Here is a 14197-nt window from a genome sequence, read left to right on the forward strand (position 1 = left end):
GAGGGCCAGATTTGGTGTGGAGAAAATGCGAAGGCCAACCAATCAGCCTGCAATTTTTGAAAGCTTTTAATAACAATAAATGCAAATTAACTATTTAATGAAACTTTTTTTGCAATGGTAACTTTTCATTTCTTCAAATAGGACAGAATTTTGTTTGAATACATTTTTACCACAATTATTGTTAATTTCATATTTGAAGACCAGAAATAAAATAAAAATAAAAAACCTCTTGTCAACATTAAATCTTGGTTGATCCAAAACGTCGTAGTAAACAGGAAACAAATGTTATTTTATTCTGAAGTACTAACCACTGTTGTTTTGACACAGAAACTTCTCTCCCCTTGTTTGGTCATTAAGACTCTGAAGCTCAAGTGACTACAGGGTTAAAAGAACTTGTAACGTAATTTAGCAAATCACATTCAAGAGAGCGTACACACAAAAAAAAAAGGAAAAAAAAAGCGTAAGCACAGTTCTCAGGAAGTGCTGGGGGCTACATTAATTTTATGACAGGAGCCTGCTGGCTGGTAGAAATGTAATCGTGGAATGCATTTGGCCCATGTGCCAGGCTTTGGACATGCCTGTACTAGGTGTTTGAGTATTCTTTGAGATTTCTTTGATTTTACTACTACATTAATAAAGGTCTTAATTGCTTTTTGCTTCAGCTGCCACTGTGATTAAGATGGGTGACCATTGAAAACACGATTGCATCTAAGTTGTTTATTGTTCACCTTTTGGCAAATCCAATCAGGTGTCGCCTCACCTTTCACTGGTTGGCACAGGTGGTTTGGCAGAGTTTTACGTTGGATGCCCTTCCTGACACAACACTGTATTTCCAAGGTACAGGGAGACCCAGTCAACACGATGTCAACACGATAGCATCTAAGTGGCCATTGCTATTTTGCTCACCAAATAAAAAAACATGCAAGCAACAAGGAAAAGTACGATTGATACTGTAGGTATAAGAGGACCCATGATCAGCGATCAATAAGAATCCCAGATAGTCAACATTAGGGGTGTGTTCAAACGTGTTTGGTATATCTGCCATGAATAATATGACACATCATGGTCAGTGTATCTGTAATGATGCATGAGCACATATGATGCAACTGCTTGCCATTGCTTCCTGACTATAGAAAAGCACTGTCTGTGTTTGAATGTAGGAACATCACAAATACATCTGCATCGATTCATTGATGGATTTATTGGTGTTAATTGTGTCACAATCTGGAAAGCTTAACAAGTTCACAAGAAAAAGGTGAATACAAAATTTAGAATATGAAAAAGGTGATAGCAATTTAAAACAAGTATAAAACAAATCTCTTTGTTTAACCAAAAGGTGTTAGTGAGAAGACTAAAACATTTGATTGATGTCTGACACCTTTGATAATAGAACAAATTTACTTTTGCCGTCTTCAAGCAAACAGCCAGACTGACCAGTTTAGCATAATTTCCTGACTACTCACTTTATACAACAAGATCAGCAAAAGTGTAGGCGATAATTAAAAGAGAAACTTAACCAGCACTAAACACAAAATTAAACTAAGTACGTTTATACCACATGTATGTTAATGTGAATGTCTTTTTTTAATCAGCTGTTTTATGTTCATTTTCTTGAAACTAAGGATGAACTTCACATGATCCTGCCTCATTGCACATATGTAAACATATGTAAACTGACTCAGGCTACACGTGTCCAGGATCACACTCAGATTTATAAATGTGTTTTTTCTATCTGCTGTTTTGGTGGCTTCAGTACTGCTCTTTAAGTAATGAATCATTTTATGTTGCGGATTTAAAGGCCATGTCACACAAACGCTACATACATTTTCCACATATGAAATTTCTGTCTTTTTTGATACATGAATGATATCCATAATTTATAAGAGTTTCTTGCTTTCGTCATCCATAGTTGTGCTCAGATGTCCGCAGGAGTTTTGGCCATCGGATCTTTAATACGTGACTCTTACGCAACTGTGCGTGATTTTTGCGAGATGCAAACGCAAATTTGTGGCTTTCCACGACCGTTCTGCGTATGTCTAAAATACTTTTCACGCATGAACATCCAATGTATGATTTTATATTGCATATTAGCGCACACATCATATTCAAATTTTGAAATTGACAAATCACTAATGAATTGCTTATAAATAGTACAATAATCACGCTCAGATTATGTTTTACATTGACTTAATTGTTCTTTATGTAATTTATTTGTACTTCCTCTGTGGGTTCAACGTGTTCCAATTGTGAAAATTTCATGTAAAGACCACAACTTTTTTCTCTTTTTTTACGTATATTCACGTATGAACAATTTTTATCTGCATTATGCGCAAAATGTGCGTAGTTGCTTTGTTGGCCTTAAAATTTCATGAATTTTTTACATGCTTACTTCCTAATCATGCACATATGACAAGGATAGCATAAACTAAAAAAATAACAAATTAAAAAACTGTATGACTTTCTCATCACTTAAACACTTAAAATAAACACAATGCTATATCTATAAGTTATTGGAATTTTTTATTTTTTTTTATTTTTAACATGTCGTGGCGTTATCAGGACCCAGATGACAAGCTAGAGTGAAAAACTGAAAGTTAATAACAAAAAGTGCCACTCTAGGTGGGAAAAATCCACAACATAATAGAACTCAACACCAAAATACCAAATAAGCAAGATGTGCTAGAGCAAGGAACTAAGCTACACTCCGACACAGAGTTCAGAAACAGAACTACTTAAATACAGCTCAAACAGATTAACCCGAAGTGCAGGCAGCTGAGTGCCGCTCCATGGAGAGCCATAGGAGAAAGGGCGGAGCCCCCCAGGAGAGCCTCAGCCAACCTGCACAGAGAAACACAAGAATGAGGAAAACGATAGGACTGCAGTGACAACTGCACAAACAGTCAAAGGTGCTCTTGTACACTAAGAACTGCTGTAAAACAGAAAAGTAGTTCCGTTTTTATTGTTTATTCTGCCAATGCTGTTACTTTGTGACAGAGACATGCTCACATTTAGCCGAGCTGTGCTAAAGGATTATTAGAGTTGTAGAGTTAGATAAGTTAATTCTTCTCTAAGAGTTCTGGTGAATCGCCTGTCCGTCCTGGGGGAGGATCCCTCCTTCATGTGGGCACCCCTGAGGTTTCTTCGTTTTTTCCGGAATCCGGTTTTTTAGGAGTTTTTCCTTACCACGAAGGGGGGTCTAAGGGCAGAGATGCCAGTATAGCTTAGTCAGTTTGTTAGTTTATTTTAGTATTTTCCTATTGAACTCTTTGTATTGCTGATCCTTTTGAGTTCATGTTTTACTTCGAAGCCCATCGAGACGACTGTTGTTGTGATTTGGGGCTATACAAATAAAATTGATTTGAAAATTGAATATTATTAGCTTTGAAAAAAAATAGTCCTTTTGACCTTTACTTACTGATAATCATGCAAACCCCATCAAGTTTGTAAAGTTTTCATTTAGGGCTGCATCCACAGCTAATAATTACTTTGCGCTTGTACATTAAGTGAGGTTAAATAAAATGGCCCCTTTCAAATTGACGTTATTTTCTACCACTGGACCTTTTTTGTGCCTCCTTGTGTGCTTTAAATATTCCATTGTTATGAAGTAGTCTGAGGTTAATATTTGACAGAACAGGGTAACATCTGAATAACGCTGCAGTGCAGATGATGCTGTCGGCATGTTCTGTTATAAGATGTAGCTTGTTTAAAATCTACCAGAATACTTTTTTTAAACATTTTAATTTTTAATGCCAAATATTCTTTGTTCAGCTTGCAAATTAGCCTAAAAGTTAGCACATCTCACATTTTGACAAAATCAATGTTTTAAGCAATCAAAAAGAGAATCGTGTATTGTTTACGCATACTCATGTATGTGCCGGTTGGGCAGCGTGATCAGGGATATCAAGATAACCAAATAAATGGATAGAAGTTGTGGTGTGGTGCAGTACAGAGATGTCTGATCTGGTTGTAGAGTTTATCTCCAATGTCTTCTCTACTACAAGATGATGTTCATGTCTTTGGGCTCACCTATGTTAATATTCCTCAGCTTTACCCAATCTTTTGAAATAATCCAGACTGATCCCAAGGATTAAAACAGTTTAAAAAATAAAACCATTTTATTTTTGTTTTGTTTTTTTGTGTTACTTGTCTCCTGTGTTTTTCTTCAGTCTGTCTCCTGCTACACTCTCACTGGGCATGTGTTGCATATTCAAGAATGTGCCAAACACGGTTTCATGAAAGTATATTTCAGTCTTTTTTTTCTACTGTTTACTACTTTTCTACTGTTTACTAGTGCTTATACCATGGTCCGGGTGAATACTCGATTCTGATTGGCTGCTGGGTGTGCATTAAAAAGTGATATACCACAGGATAACTGCACGGTGAAAAAAGAAATTCCGGTCACCTAGCTTAAATGTTTTGCATCACTGCGCCAGCTTCTTTAAAACAACCTTTTGCTTCATTATTTGGACAAAAACAAGCGGTAAGAGGTGAACTTTCTCTCTAAACTGAGGTTTTATTCAACCCATTGGAAAGATCAGCATTTATATATCACTTTATATCGCTGAATCTTGATTGCAGCGGTGATACGGTGCGATGCGGCCTATTTGTCACCTAACAAATAGTTCGCTTTTTGTGAGAAAAGCGATCCAAATTGAAAAAAAAAAAAACAAGAATTAAGGACTAAAAACTGGTCACTATTTATTTCTTTTGTAAGTGATCATGGTATAAGCGGGTTAATGGCCTTTGAAGTGTGCATTATCACGTTGGACGGTTCAGGCTTCCACGGCGTGCGTTAAAAAGTAATGCATACTTCGTCGGCCAATAACCTTACTTGTCCAACACCTACAGTTGGAAAATGCTTGGTGCGAAATGTAGAAGTGGTGCAAAATTTGTATTCTTTTACAGCACAATTCCAATATATGAAAGACTTGGTGTCATATAATTCCAGAGGGAGAGAAAAAACTCAATTATTAATTCTTATATGCTTTTAAACGGTTGGTATTTCCATAGTTTTGAAAAGGATGCTACCCAGACGTCCCTACCAAATTCGAGTCCACGATTGGTCATTTCAGCTCTTTGACATTCAAGCAGTTGAAAGTTCAGCTGGTTGAACTTTCAGCATGGCTTCAGCCTGAGAACAGACTCAAAAACTTTTGAGCGATGCGTGAACACAAAGGTTTTGAATGCCAAACAAAAAGGTGATTAAACCGAAGACCTAGCACTGAAATACTGAAGATCAAGCTCCTTAAATAATCTGAGGGTAAAATTTGATGAAACAGCTATGACTGGTTAAAACGAAAGCCTGTTGTGCGATTAACTGGAGGGAAACAGAAAATGGGAAAACAAAGCGTAGCAAAAATAAAAACATGACCGTAACCCTAAAATCAGGAACCATTTTCTTAATATTTTTATCAATATTTACAGTATCAATATTTATTGAACAAGTTTCTGGAAAATTTTAGAAAATATACATCTTATAACAGCTTCCTTTGCTGTTTTTTTTTTCCTATTAGTTCTACAAGTGCTGAAGGACAACACATACAGACCTTCGATACGTTACATCACACCAACACTTTGTACGATATGGTGTATTTATGGCATCTTGCTGCTTTTTTATTTATCATCATGATTTTTGAGCTTTAAACACGAATGATGCAAACCCTCAAGTACTTCTCACTTTTTACATCTCTTAACTCACAAGTCTTTAGGATCTTACAAAGGCTGAGCAATGAACACACCAACACGATTTAACCCTTGTGCTATCTTAGATGACCCCACCCTTACATTGACGTGTTCTCCCTACCATGACAAAGGTGGATAAAGGTGGAAAGATTTCATGTAATCCATGGACACCAGTGAAGATCACAAATCATTGAAGAAAAAAGGTTCAGAGCACTGTCTAGTGGGTCTAAATGTTAAAGTGCCTAGGAGAAGACAAGGGTTACAGAAACATCGCAGACGTTCATGGCAGGAGACACTGCCAAATAATCTGACTGTATGTTTGGTAACAGGCCATCCGGCATGCAATCTCATCTCCTGTGGTAGGGAACATCTGAAAGACAAAAGTTTGCACAGTGAGGAGAAAACCCCCCGGGCACTGAAGGCGTAGGGCATTGACTGGAGGAGGAAAAGTGTAATATATATAAATTTCGTTAATATGCATCTTCATTGTTTCAGCTGTAGAGAAGTGGGATTTAGTATTTAACCTCTACTCTATCATCGTTGACATCTATGGTGCCCCCCAACCTGTGACTGCTTATCTACGACACAACTTCAAACACTTCTAGGAGGAGCCCCCGAAGGACCAGTGTTTGAGAAGTAAACTTACTTGTAACACGGTCAATGAAGATTTTTTTTTTTCCAATCAAAGATAATTGTGTCAGTTTTTGTGACGGTGTGGCACCATCAGATGCCGAGGGGGGGCCACACTAGGTTTTATTGTTTGTGTATTGATGTATTTTGTATTTTCTGATTGCTACCTGTGGTGCCACCTGGACGGGAATTGAGAGCAACGCCCCGTGGGCGTGGCGTCCCATTTAAGAGGGAGCACTGCAGGTGGTGAGAAGAGAGGAGTGACAGTGTGTGCTGTGTGCTGCATGGCCCTGCGTGTAGCAACAGTGTCGGCAATAAAGGCAGTTCCTCCTCACCTTGGCTCCTCTGCATCCTTTCTCGGCGGGACCCCGTCACAGTTTTCTTTTAGCAAATCAGCACAACATTGTACTGACAAAAGCCCCCATCTAACACCCCCCCCCCCCCCCCCCCCCGCATGGAGAGCTGTCAGTCACCTGTAGTCTGAACCAGCTGGAAATAAGGAAAATAATTTTCGTAAATGATTTATAAAATTAAAATTGCATAAATGTAATTCATAATTGTTATTAGCATGTCTATATTGTCATAATTCTAAACTCAATTTCATGCTTAGAAAAGAAAGGGGCAGATTGACTAAAAAAATTCATTTTTTTTCCTAATTCTGCCTCCAGGTGATTAAATTTTATACTTTTAAAAAAAATCAGGGGGGGAAATCAGCCTGAAAACATTAAAATGTGTCAGTGACAATACAGTGTGTCACAGACAGTAAAGACAAAGGCATCTACAGAGGCTGTGTGACAGTCTCACGAGGGTGGTGTTGCAGCTCTGTCATGTCAAAAAAACACTGCAAATAAAGTTTCACTCACAGTGAATTCATGTCTGTTACTATATTTATATATACTTTTTTTTCTTTACGAATATCTTATGGAATAAATATGTTGTATTTGTCTGCCAAGTCTTAAAGTCTGGTCCGTGAAAATATTGTCTGACATTAAACCAGTCAGTGGTCACAAACTGGTGGCACACTGAACAGCTCATTAGCACAGCATCCTAGCATCAGCGTGTAACGACACAGCAGTATCCAAATCAACACTTCTTATTGTACGTCCTGATGCTGCTGCTGTGAGTCCAACAGGTTTATCCTCCAGTTCTGTCTGGATCTGGTTAAAAATCCTCACATGTTCTGATGCTTCATCCTCCAAATGCTGCACAAAAGTGAATTAACAACAAGGGGGGGTTGCATTCTTGTATGGCGTGGGTTTTTGTAACTCGCCTGTGGTCAGTAGAGGAGGAGAATTAAGTAAAATCATGAAAACTAGGGGCTAATAGACCTTTACTCGCCATACAGATAAAAATGTTTGCAATTGGCGAGTGGCAAGTTTTCATTTTAGACCCTGCATACAGCAGGTTATTTGCTGTGAGGTACTAAATAAAACTTTTGTTTGTCCTCAAAAAATAGCTGGCAACCAACCCATAGCTAGTTATAGATCCAGCAACAGACGTGTTCATTCGTCCTGGGATCATGATGAATGCTGAAACTGGCTGAACTTGCTGGGTCATGCTCTTTGTGCACGATCATTAGCTATCTAGAATGTTGTACTCGTGAATAATTGTTTTCATTGTGAATTGATGTACTCGAGGATGTTTGACGCTTACACTCAAAAGCCATTCTAGTCTGCTAAACCTCAATAATTGCTTTTCAGGATAACATCTAAGGTTAATCCTGCATGACATTGTGTTAACACTCCCCCCTGTGTACTGCACACCAGAAAGCTCATGCTTTAACAGACACTTGAAAAAGTTTAAGACCCCCTGGAGTAGGCAGCTTTAAATTTACGATTTTAACTAAATGGTTGTACGAATACGGAGCATGACCTCTGTGAATGATGACGTGTGCCTTCCTGACCACAAATCGAATGCACACACTCACCTCAGAAATCCTCCTTGACTCAACAAACATTAACCAAAATGTTTCACTTTTCAGCAGGATGATCATAATTATGGTAACTTTAAAAAAAAAAGAGAATACCAAATGGGGCACTTACTGTTAGATGTTTCAGAGATAAAGCCGAGGAAGACACAATGCATTAAGGATATTAAGTTTGGAGCTAACAGGAAGGATGAAGACCAACAAGAAGGGAAGGATGCAGTGAAGAAGGGCAGGGATACAATGGATAGAAATAAATAGAGGAGTGTGAATGGTTAGCGCTCTCGCCCCACCTTGAGAAGGCCCTGGTTCAAATTCTGGCTGGGACCTTTCTGTGTGGAGTTTGCATGCATTGCTTTTCTCTGGGTACTCTCACTTCCTCCCACAGTCAGAAAACATGCTTCAGAGGTGAATTGATATTTCTAAATTGTCTTGTAAGGGTGTGTGTGTAGCCCTGGAACAAACTGGCGACCGGTTCAGGGAGTTCCCTGAATTTGCCCATAAGCAAAATCTTTACATTTAGAAGCCAGCCCAGCTCCCAAAAGAAGCTTGACGGGATTAAGTGGGTTCTGAAAATGGATGGATGGAGTGTAATTTGCTATAGTGACCCCTAAAAGGAGCACTTAAAAGGTAAAGATGGATGGATCCCTCCAAGAAAAGGCAAAATAGATAAATATAGCATTACTTTAAGATCTTACTCAAGAGCAATCTAACTTTTTAATGCATTTTTTTACTAAGTCACACCTGCTGTAAAACGTTCCCAGTGATCCACGTTACAGTGGAGTAGACTAAAATATGAATAATAACAATGAAGTAAAGAAAATGCACTGTTCCTGATGTTTGTGTCTCATAATTTACTGTGTTGCATAAAGGTTGCAGGGTCCTGGGAACCGTTTTGCACAGCTTCTGTGTTTCCATGTAGTATTTTGTGTTTTATGAATCAACAAGCTGCTAAATTCATTTCATGGAGATGAAATGTTTAGATCATGGTTAAATTGCAAACACTACTCCCTTTTTTTGAAAGTAGAAATGTACTCTTCTGTGCACTGGTGAATTCTAAAGTCATTGCCCCCGCTGTATAACATCCTCTGTCATGCACTCCCACAAAGTCCTTTCTTTGGTGACACACATGCTTGGGAGGATCCATCCACACACAAACACTGACTCTTACTACTGGGCCCTATAATTATGCCCCCAAGGACCCTGTAAAGACCTGTCACGTCCACAGGAGGCACAAAGCAGCTTCAATTATTTCACCCTCTTGCAAGATTTTGGATTTTCTTTTTCTTTTTATGTGACTCTTCCCTTTTATTATCATTTTTTTCTACTATTTTGCTTCCATCACCTCAGTCATTCTTTGCACAATCTTCTTGATACAACAGTTCAGTATGGTTTGGCTCTTAGATTTGTTGAAGCAGGTTTTTGAGCTGAAACAAAATGCACTTACAACTTTGCTTGGTTTGGTTTGATTTACAGTTGCACAGCACTCTCAGAAATTAACCACGAACAAAGGGAGACCAAACTGCCCTAAAAAAATTGTCACAAGGGAGATATTACCTGACCAAGATGGACAAAAAAAAAGAAAACTAGCTTGTTACACTCATCTTCTGATTATCATGTAGCACTGTGTGTACCTTTAGACTCCACATTCACTATGTTGGACATTTTGCAACCTTCTTGGGAAGGGCGGTCGACCCATGATCGTAAGATTGCAGGTTCGATTCCTGCCTTGCACGCCCATGAGTCGAAGTGTCCTTGGGCAAGACACTGAACCCCACCTTGCCTCTGGGGGTAGGCGGGCGCCTGTGTTTGGCAGCGGAGCCGCCACCAGTGTGTGAATGTGTGAGTGAATGTGCGTGTGACTGGGTGAATGGGTCTGTGACTGTAAAGCGCTTTGTCCTTGTAGGAAGAAAGGCGCTATATAAGTATACGCCATTTACCATTCTTGTGTTTTCCAGTCCCTCACTGTTGGCCAGTTTTTCACTACTTGCAATACATGGCACTCACTTCATTTAGTCATTACTGTGCATTGGTCCATCCTTTACTAAAGACCCTGACTCAGAGGACCATGGTTCAATTGCTTGTCCTGTAACAGAGTTCTGGTTTACTTACCAAGTGAAGCAAACTATCTTAGGAAACAAATCTTGGTATGAATCAAACCTACCAGAGTCAATGCACCTTGAATGTTTGGTTGTAATGTGAGGGTGATTTCAACTTTTCCTTGCTATCCTTAATTATCATCAGACTTAATACTTCTGCTGGAGGGTCACCAAAAGTGTCGGCCGTTGTTTTGAACTCTTCTCTTTACAAACAAACCTTTTTCAGAAACTGCGAGTACACCTACACTAGTCTGTGGAGTAAGAACACTTGTCGATTTCCTTCATTCCATCTTCATGATTTGCTCAATTTAATTTAAATTTCCTTTTTAACATCCAACTTTAGCTTGTAAGTTGTCTGTCAGTAAGATGGTTTTTTCAATTGGGTTTTAGACTTTCTATCGAGTAAAACAAATGTAAATAAATAGATCCTCAATTTTTGTGTAGATGAAGAAAAAAAAAAAGCATGAAATGTAATCTCCCCGAAGTCATGGAACATTATTTAGATATTTTGCAAATTATTTATTAAACTAGTGACATTTTAGAGTAACTAATTAAAGTGTCCCTGGGTGTGAGTGTGGGAGTGGCTGTGACAAACCGGTGACTGTTGGGGTTCACCTGTCCAGGGTGGGGTACACCCTGGACAGGTGAACCCCACGTTTGCCCAACAGTGGCTCCTGCATCCCTGTGATCATGAAAGGGATATAGCAGGTTAAGAAAATGGATAGATGTATGTCTCACATGAAACACACGCAATCTGGAAAACTTCACTGTTCAGTAGCAGGTATTTCTCTCTGAGGCACACTGGTTGAAGTTTTGGCTAAAGATGTCCTGGATTGACTTTCGTTCAGTGAATAGGATCAAGCCTTCTCCCTTTAGAGAACTGAGCCTTGTTTTTTGACGGTTCTTACTAAAATATTCACAACTTTTGAACTCCAGCAGCTAAGAAATGAAGACAAAATAAAAAACAAGGTACTTCACATAATAACTAGATGCTTGAAAGAATTGGACAATTTCTTTTTTGTTTTGCTTGTTTAAACTGCAGATTGTTGGAGTGAATAATTATAGCAGAATTGTTGCTTATAAAAACCTCACTAAATCTGTTCTTAGAAGTTTAAGGATTTGAGCCTTTTTTGGTACGTATTTCATTTACATCTCTCATTATTTAGTAATTTATTAAAAAATATATAATCATATAGAATTTTCCAAGGTAATTGTTAATTGCAATGCATTTTAGCTTTTTTAGATCAATCCAAAAGTGTTACATTGATCTTAAAAAGTAGATAATTATACAAAGTCATTTTTATACAAACTGTGTCATATGATTGAAGTCAATGTGATATTAGATGTTTGGCACGAGGGCACATTGGCAGCTGAGTTTTGGATTCAATCTCTCAACCAACCACATGGCAGATAGCCACTTAACCGAGTGATCCACCGCCACCCATGTCATCAGCCTGAATGGCAGCGTGAGAGAAAGAATATTCACAGAGCGCTTTCATTTCTAATGGCAGCATCGGCAGGTGGAAAAAAGTTTGGACGGTTTAGATTCAGGATATCATCTATGTACATATGCGAGAAAAGTTATAAGAATTATGTACAAGTAATATGTCTTTCAGTAGTTGGTCTGTATTACATGACACCCTGTCAAATGTTGACAAAGAAGGGTCGTTCTTAATTTATCAATGAAGTGCTTTGAAATTTTATTTTCTTTAAAAGTTGCTAAAAATAAATGGAATTTAATTTTCCCAGAGGAACTATAGATATGTTCACATGCTAATGTTTGTAAATCTTAATTCTAATGTCACCAATACAGTTGATGTTTATTACCCTCCTGTTCAGCCACATAAGACTCTTTTTGCTATGCTACTTTATATCACTGCACTTCATGACATCCATCTCCTGCTGCTCAAAATTATTTAAAAAAAACACCACCAGCAAGAATTTGAAAGTTTTAACACAACTAAATCCAACAAATGTGAGGTGTGTTACATTTAACCAGAAGGCTGCCTTGAGCAAGTAATGTGCTCTACATGAGAACCATAAGCTGGAAAGTTTGTTTGATGAGCAAACTCGTGTAGCAGGTACACCAGATCAAATTAGAAGTCAGAGCAGAGTTTGACGGTTAAAATGCACTCACCAGCCACTTTATTAGGTACACCTTTCCGGTCTCCTGTTTTGGCTTTAGAACTCTCTTCATGCTTTGTGGCAAAGATTCAACGAGGTACTGGAAACATTTCTCAGAGAGTTTGACATGATAGCATCACGCTGTTGCTGCAGATTTGTCGGTTGCACATCCATGATGCCAATCTCCCATTCCACCACATCCCAAAGGTGATCTATTGGGTTGAGTGTTGGTGACTGTGGAGCCCATCAGAGTCCAGTGAACTCATTGTCATGTTGAAGAATCCAGTCTGAGATGATTCCAGCTTTATGACATGGCGCCTTATCCTGCTGGAAGTAGCCATCAGACGACGGTGCACTGAGGTTCATACAGGGATGGACATGGTCAGCAACAATGCTCAGGTAGGCTGTGGTGTTGTTTAATTGGTACTAAGGGTCTGAAAGTGTGCAAAGAAAACATCCCCCACAACATGACACCACCAGACTGAACCGTTGATACAAGGCAGCTTTCATGTTGTTGAAACCAAATTCTGACCCTACCATCTAAATGTAGCAGATGAAATGGAGACTCATTAGACCACACAATGTTTTTCCAATGTTTTACTGTCCAGTTTTGGTGAGCCAGTGCAAATTGTAGACTCCGTTTTCTGTTCATAGCTGACAGGAGTGGGACGCGGTGTGGTCTTCTGCTGCTGTAGCCCATCTGCATCAAGGTTGGACGTGTTGTGTGTTCAGAGATGATCTTCTGCATAACTCAGGTGTAACCAGTGGTTCTTTAAGTTCTTTCTATCAGCTGGAACCAGTCTGGCCATTCTCCTATGATCTCTGGCATCAACAAGGCATTTCTGCCCACAGAACTGCCGCTCACTGGATATTTTCTCTTTTTCAGACAATTCTCTGTAAACCCTGGACATAGTTGTGGGTGAAGTTTCTGAAAGACTCACCAACAACTGGCACCGACAACCATGCCACGTTCAAAGTCACTTCAATTACCTTCTTTTCCCATTTTAATGCCCGGTTTGAACTGCAGCAGATCGTTTCAACCATGTCTACACGCTTAAATGCATTGAGTTGCTTCACGTGATTGGCTGATTAGAAATTTGCGTTAACAATCAGTTGTACAGGTGGGCCTAATAAAGTGGCAGTTGAGTCTAAAACTACATTAGATGTTGTACAAAGATAGTGTTGCAGAGGTGTTGCAGGTAACCTGGGTAGTTTAGTTTACAGAATTACTTGTTTTGGTGCTACAGCCTACAAGCTCTTACAGTTTGCAACAGAACACTAAAATGAAAGTTTTTTCTGATGAGGCTTTCATAAAGGTTATTGCATTAAGACACTGTTGACAGTTGTCAGTTATGCTGCACAGGTAGGGTGACTGGGAGTTTGCCAATTTTTGACATTTCGACATTTCAATATTTGTCTGGTCCATGGGGCCCAGCATCTGAATTTTGTTTCTGTTGGGTCTGTTGGAAATGCATATGGGTGAGTGTGTGTAGGTGTGTGTGTGTGTTTGAGACAGAGAGGGTTGTGGTCATGACCTATGTAAAAATAGGAACCATTAACATTTAACAGCATTTTTTAGAATGTCAGGAGAATGAAAGTCACTCCGGCCCTTGAAAGGAGACAGGAAACAGGACAAAAAAATGAATATGAATAGGAACATTAATCCCTTGTTCTTAAAGATCATCTCCTTCCTGATTCATACTGTCTCTGAGGTCTTGTCATCTATAAGCCACAACAA

At 38.9% G+C, this 14197-nt stretch overlaps 1 protein-coding gene across 1 annotated transcript in view; it reads left to right on the top strand.

Annotated features, from left to right (window-relative positions):
- Positions 1 to 14197, top strand: part of sgcz (sarcoglycan zeta) — a 450656-nt gene that overhangs the window by 304139 nt on the left and 132320 nt on the right. The gene's annotated exons all lie outside the window — the stretch shown is intronic.

This window comes from Oryzias latipes, chromosome 1 (genome assembly GCF_002234675.1).
Source record: "Oryzias latipes chromosome 1, ASM223467v1".
Lineage (NCBI taxonomy): Eukaryota > Metazoa > Chordata > Actinopteri > Beloniformes > Adrianichthyidae > Oryzias > Oryzias latipes.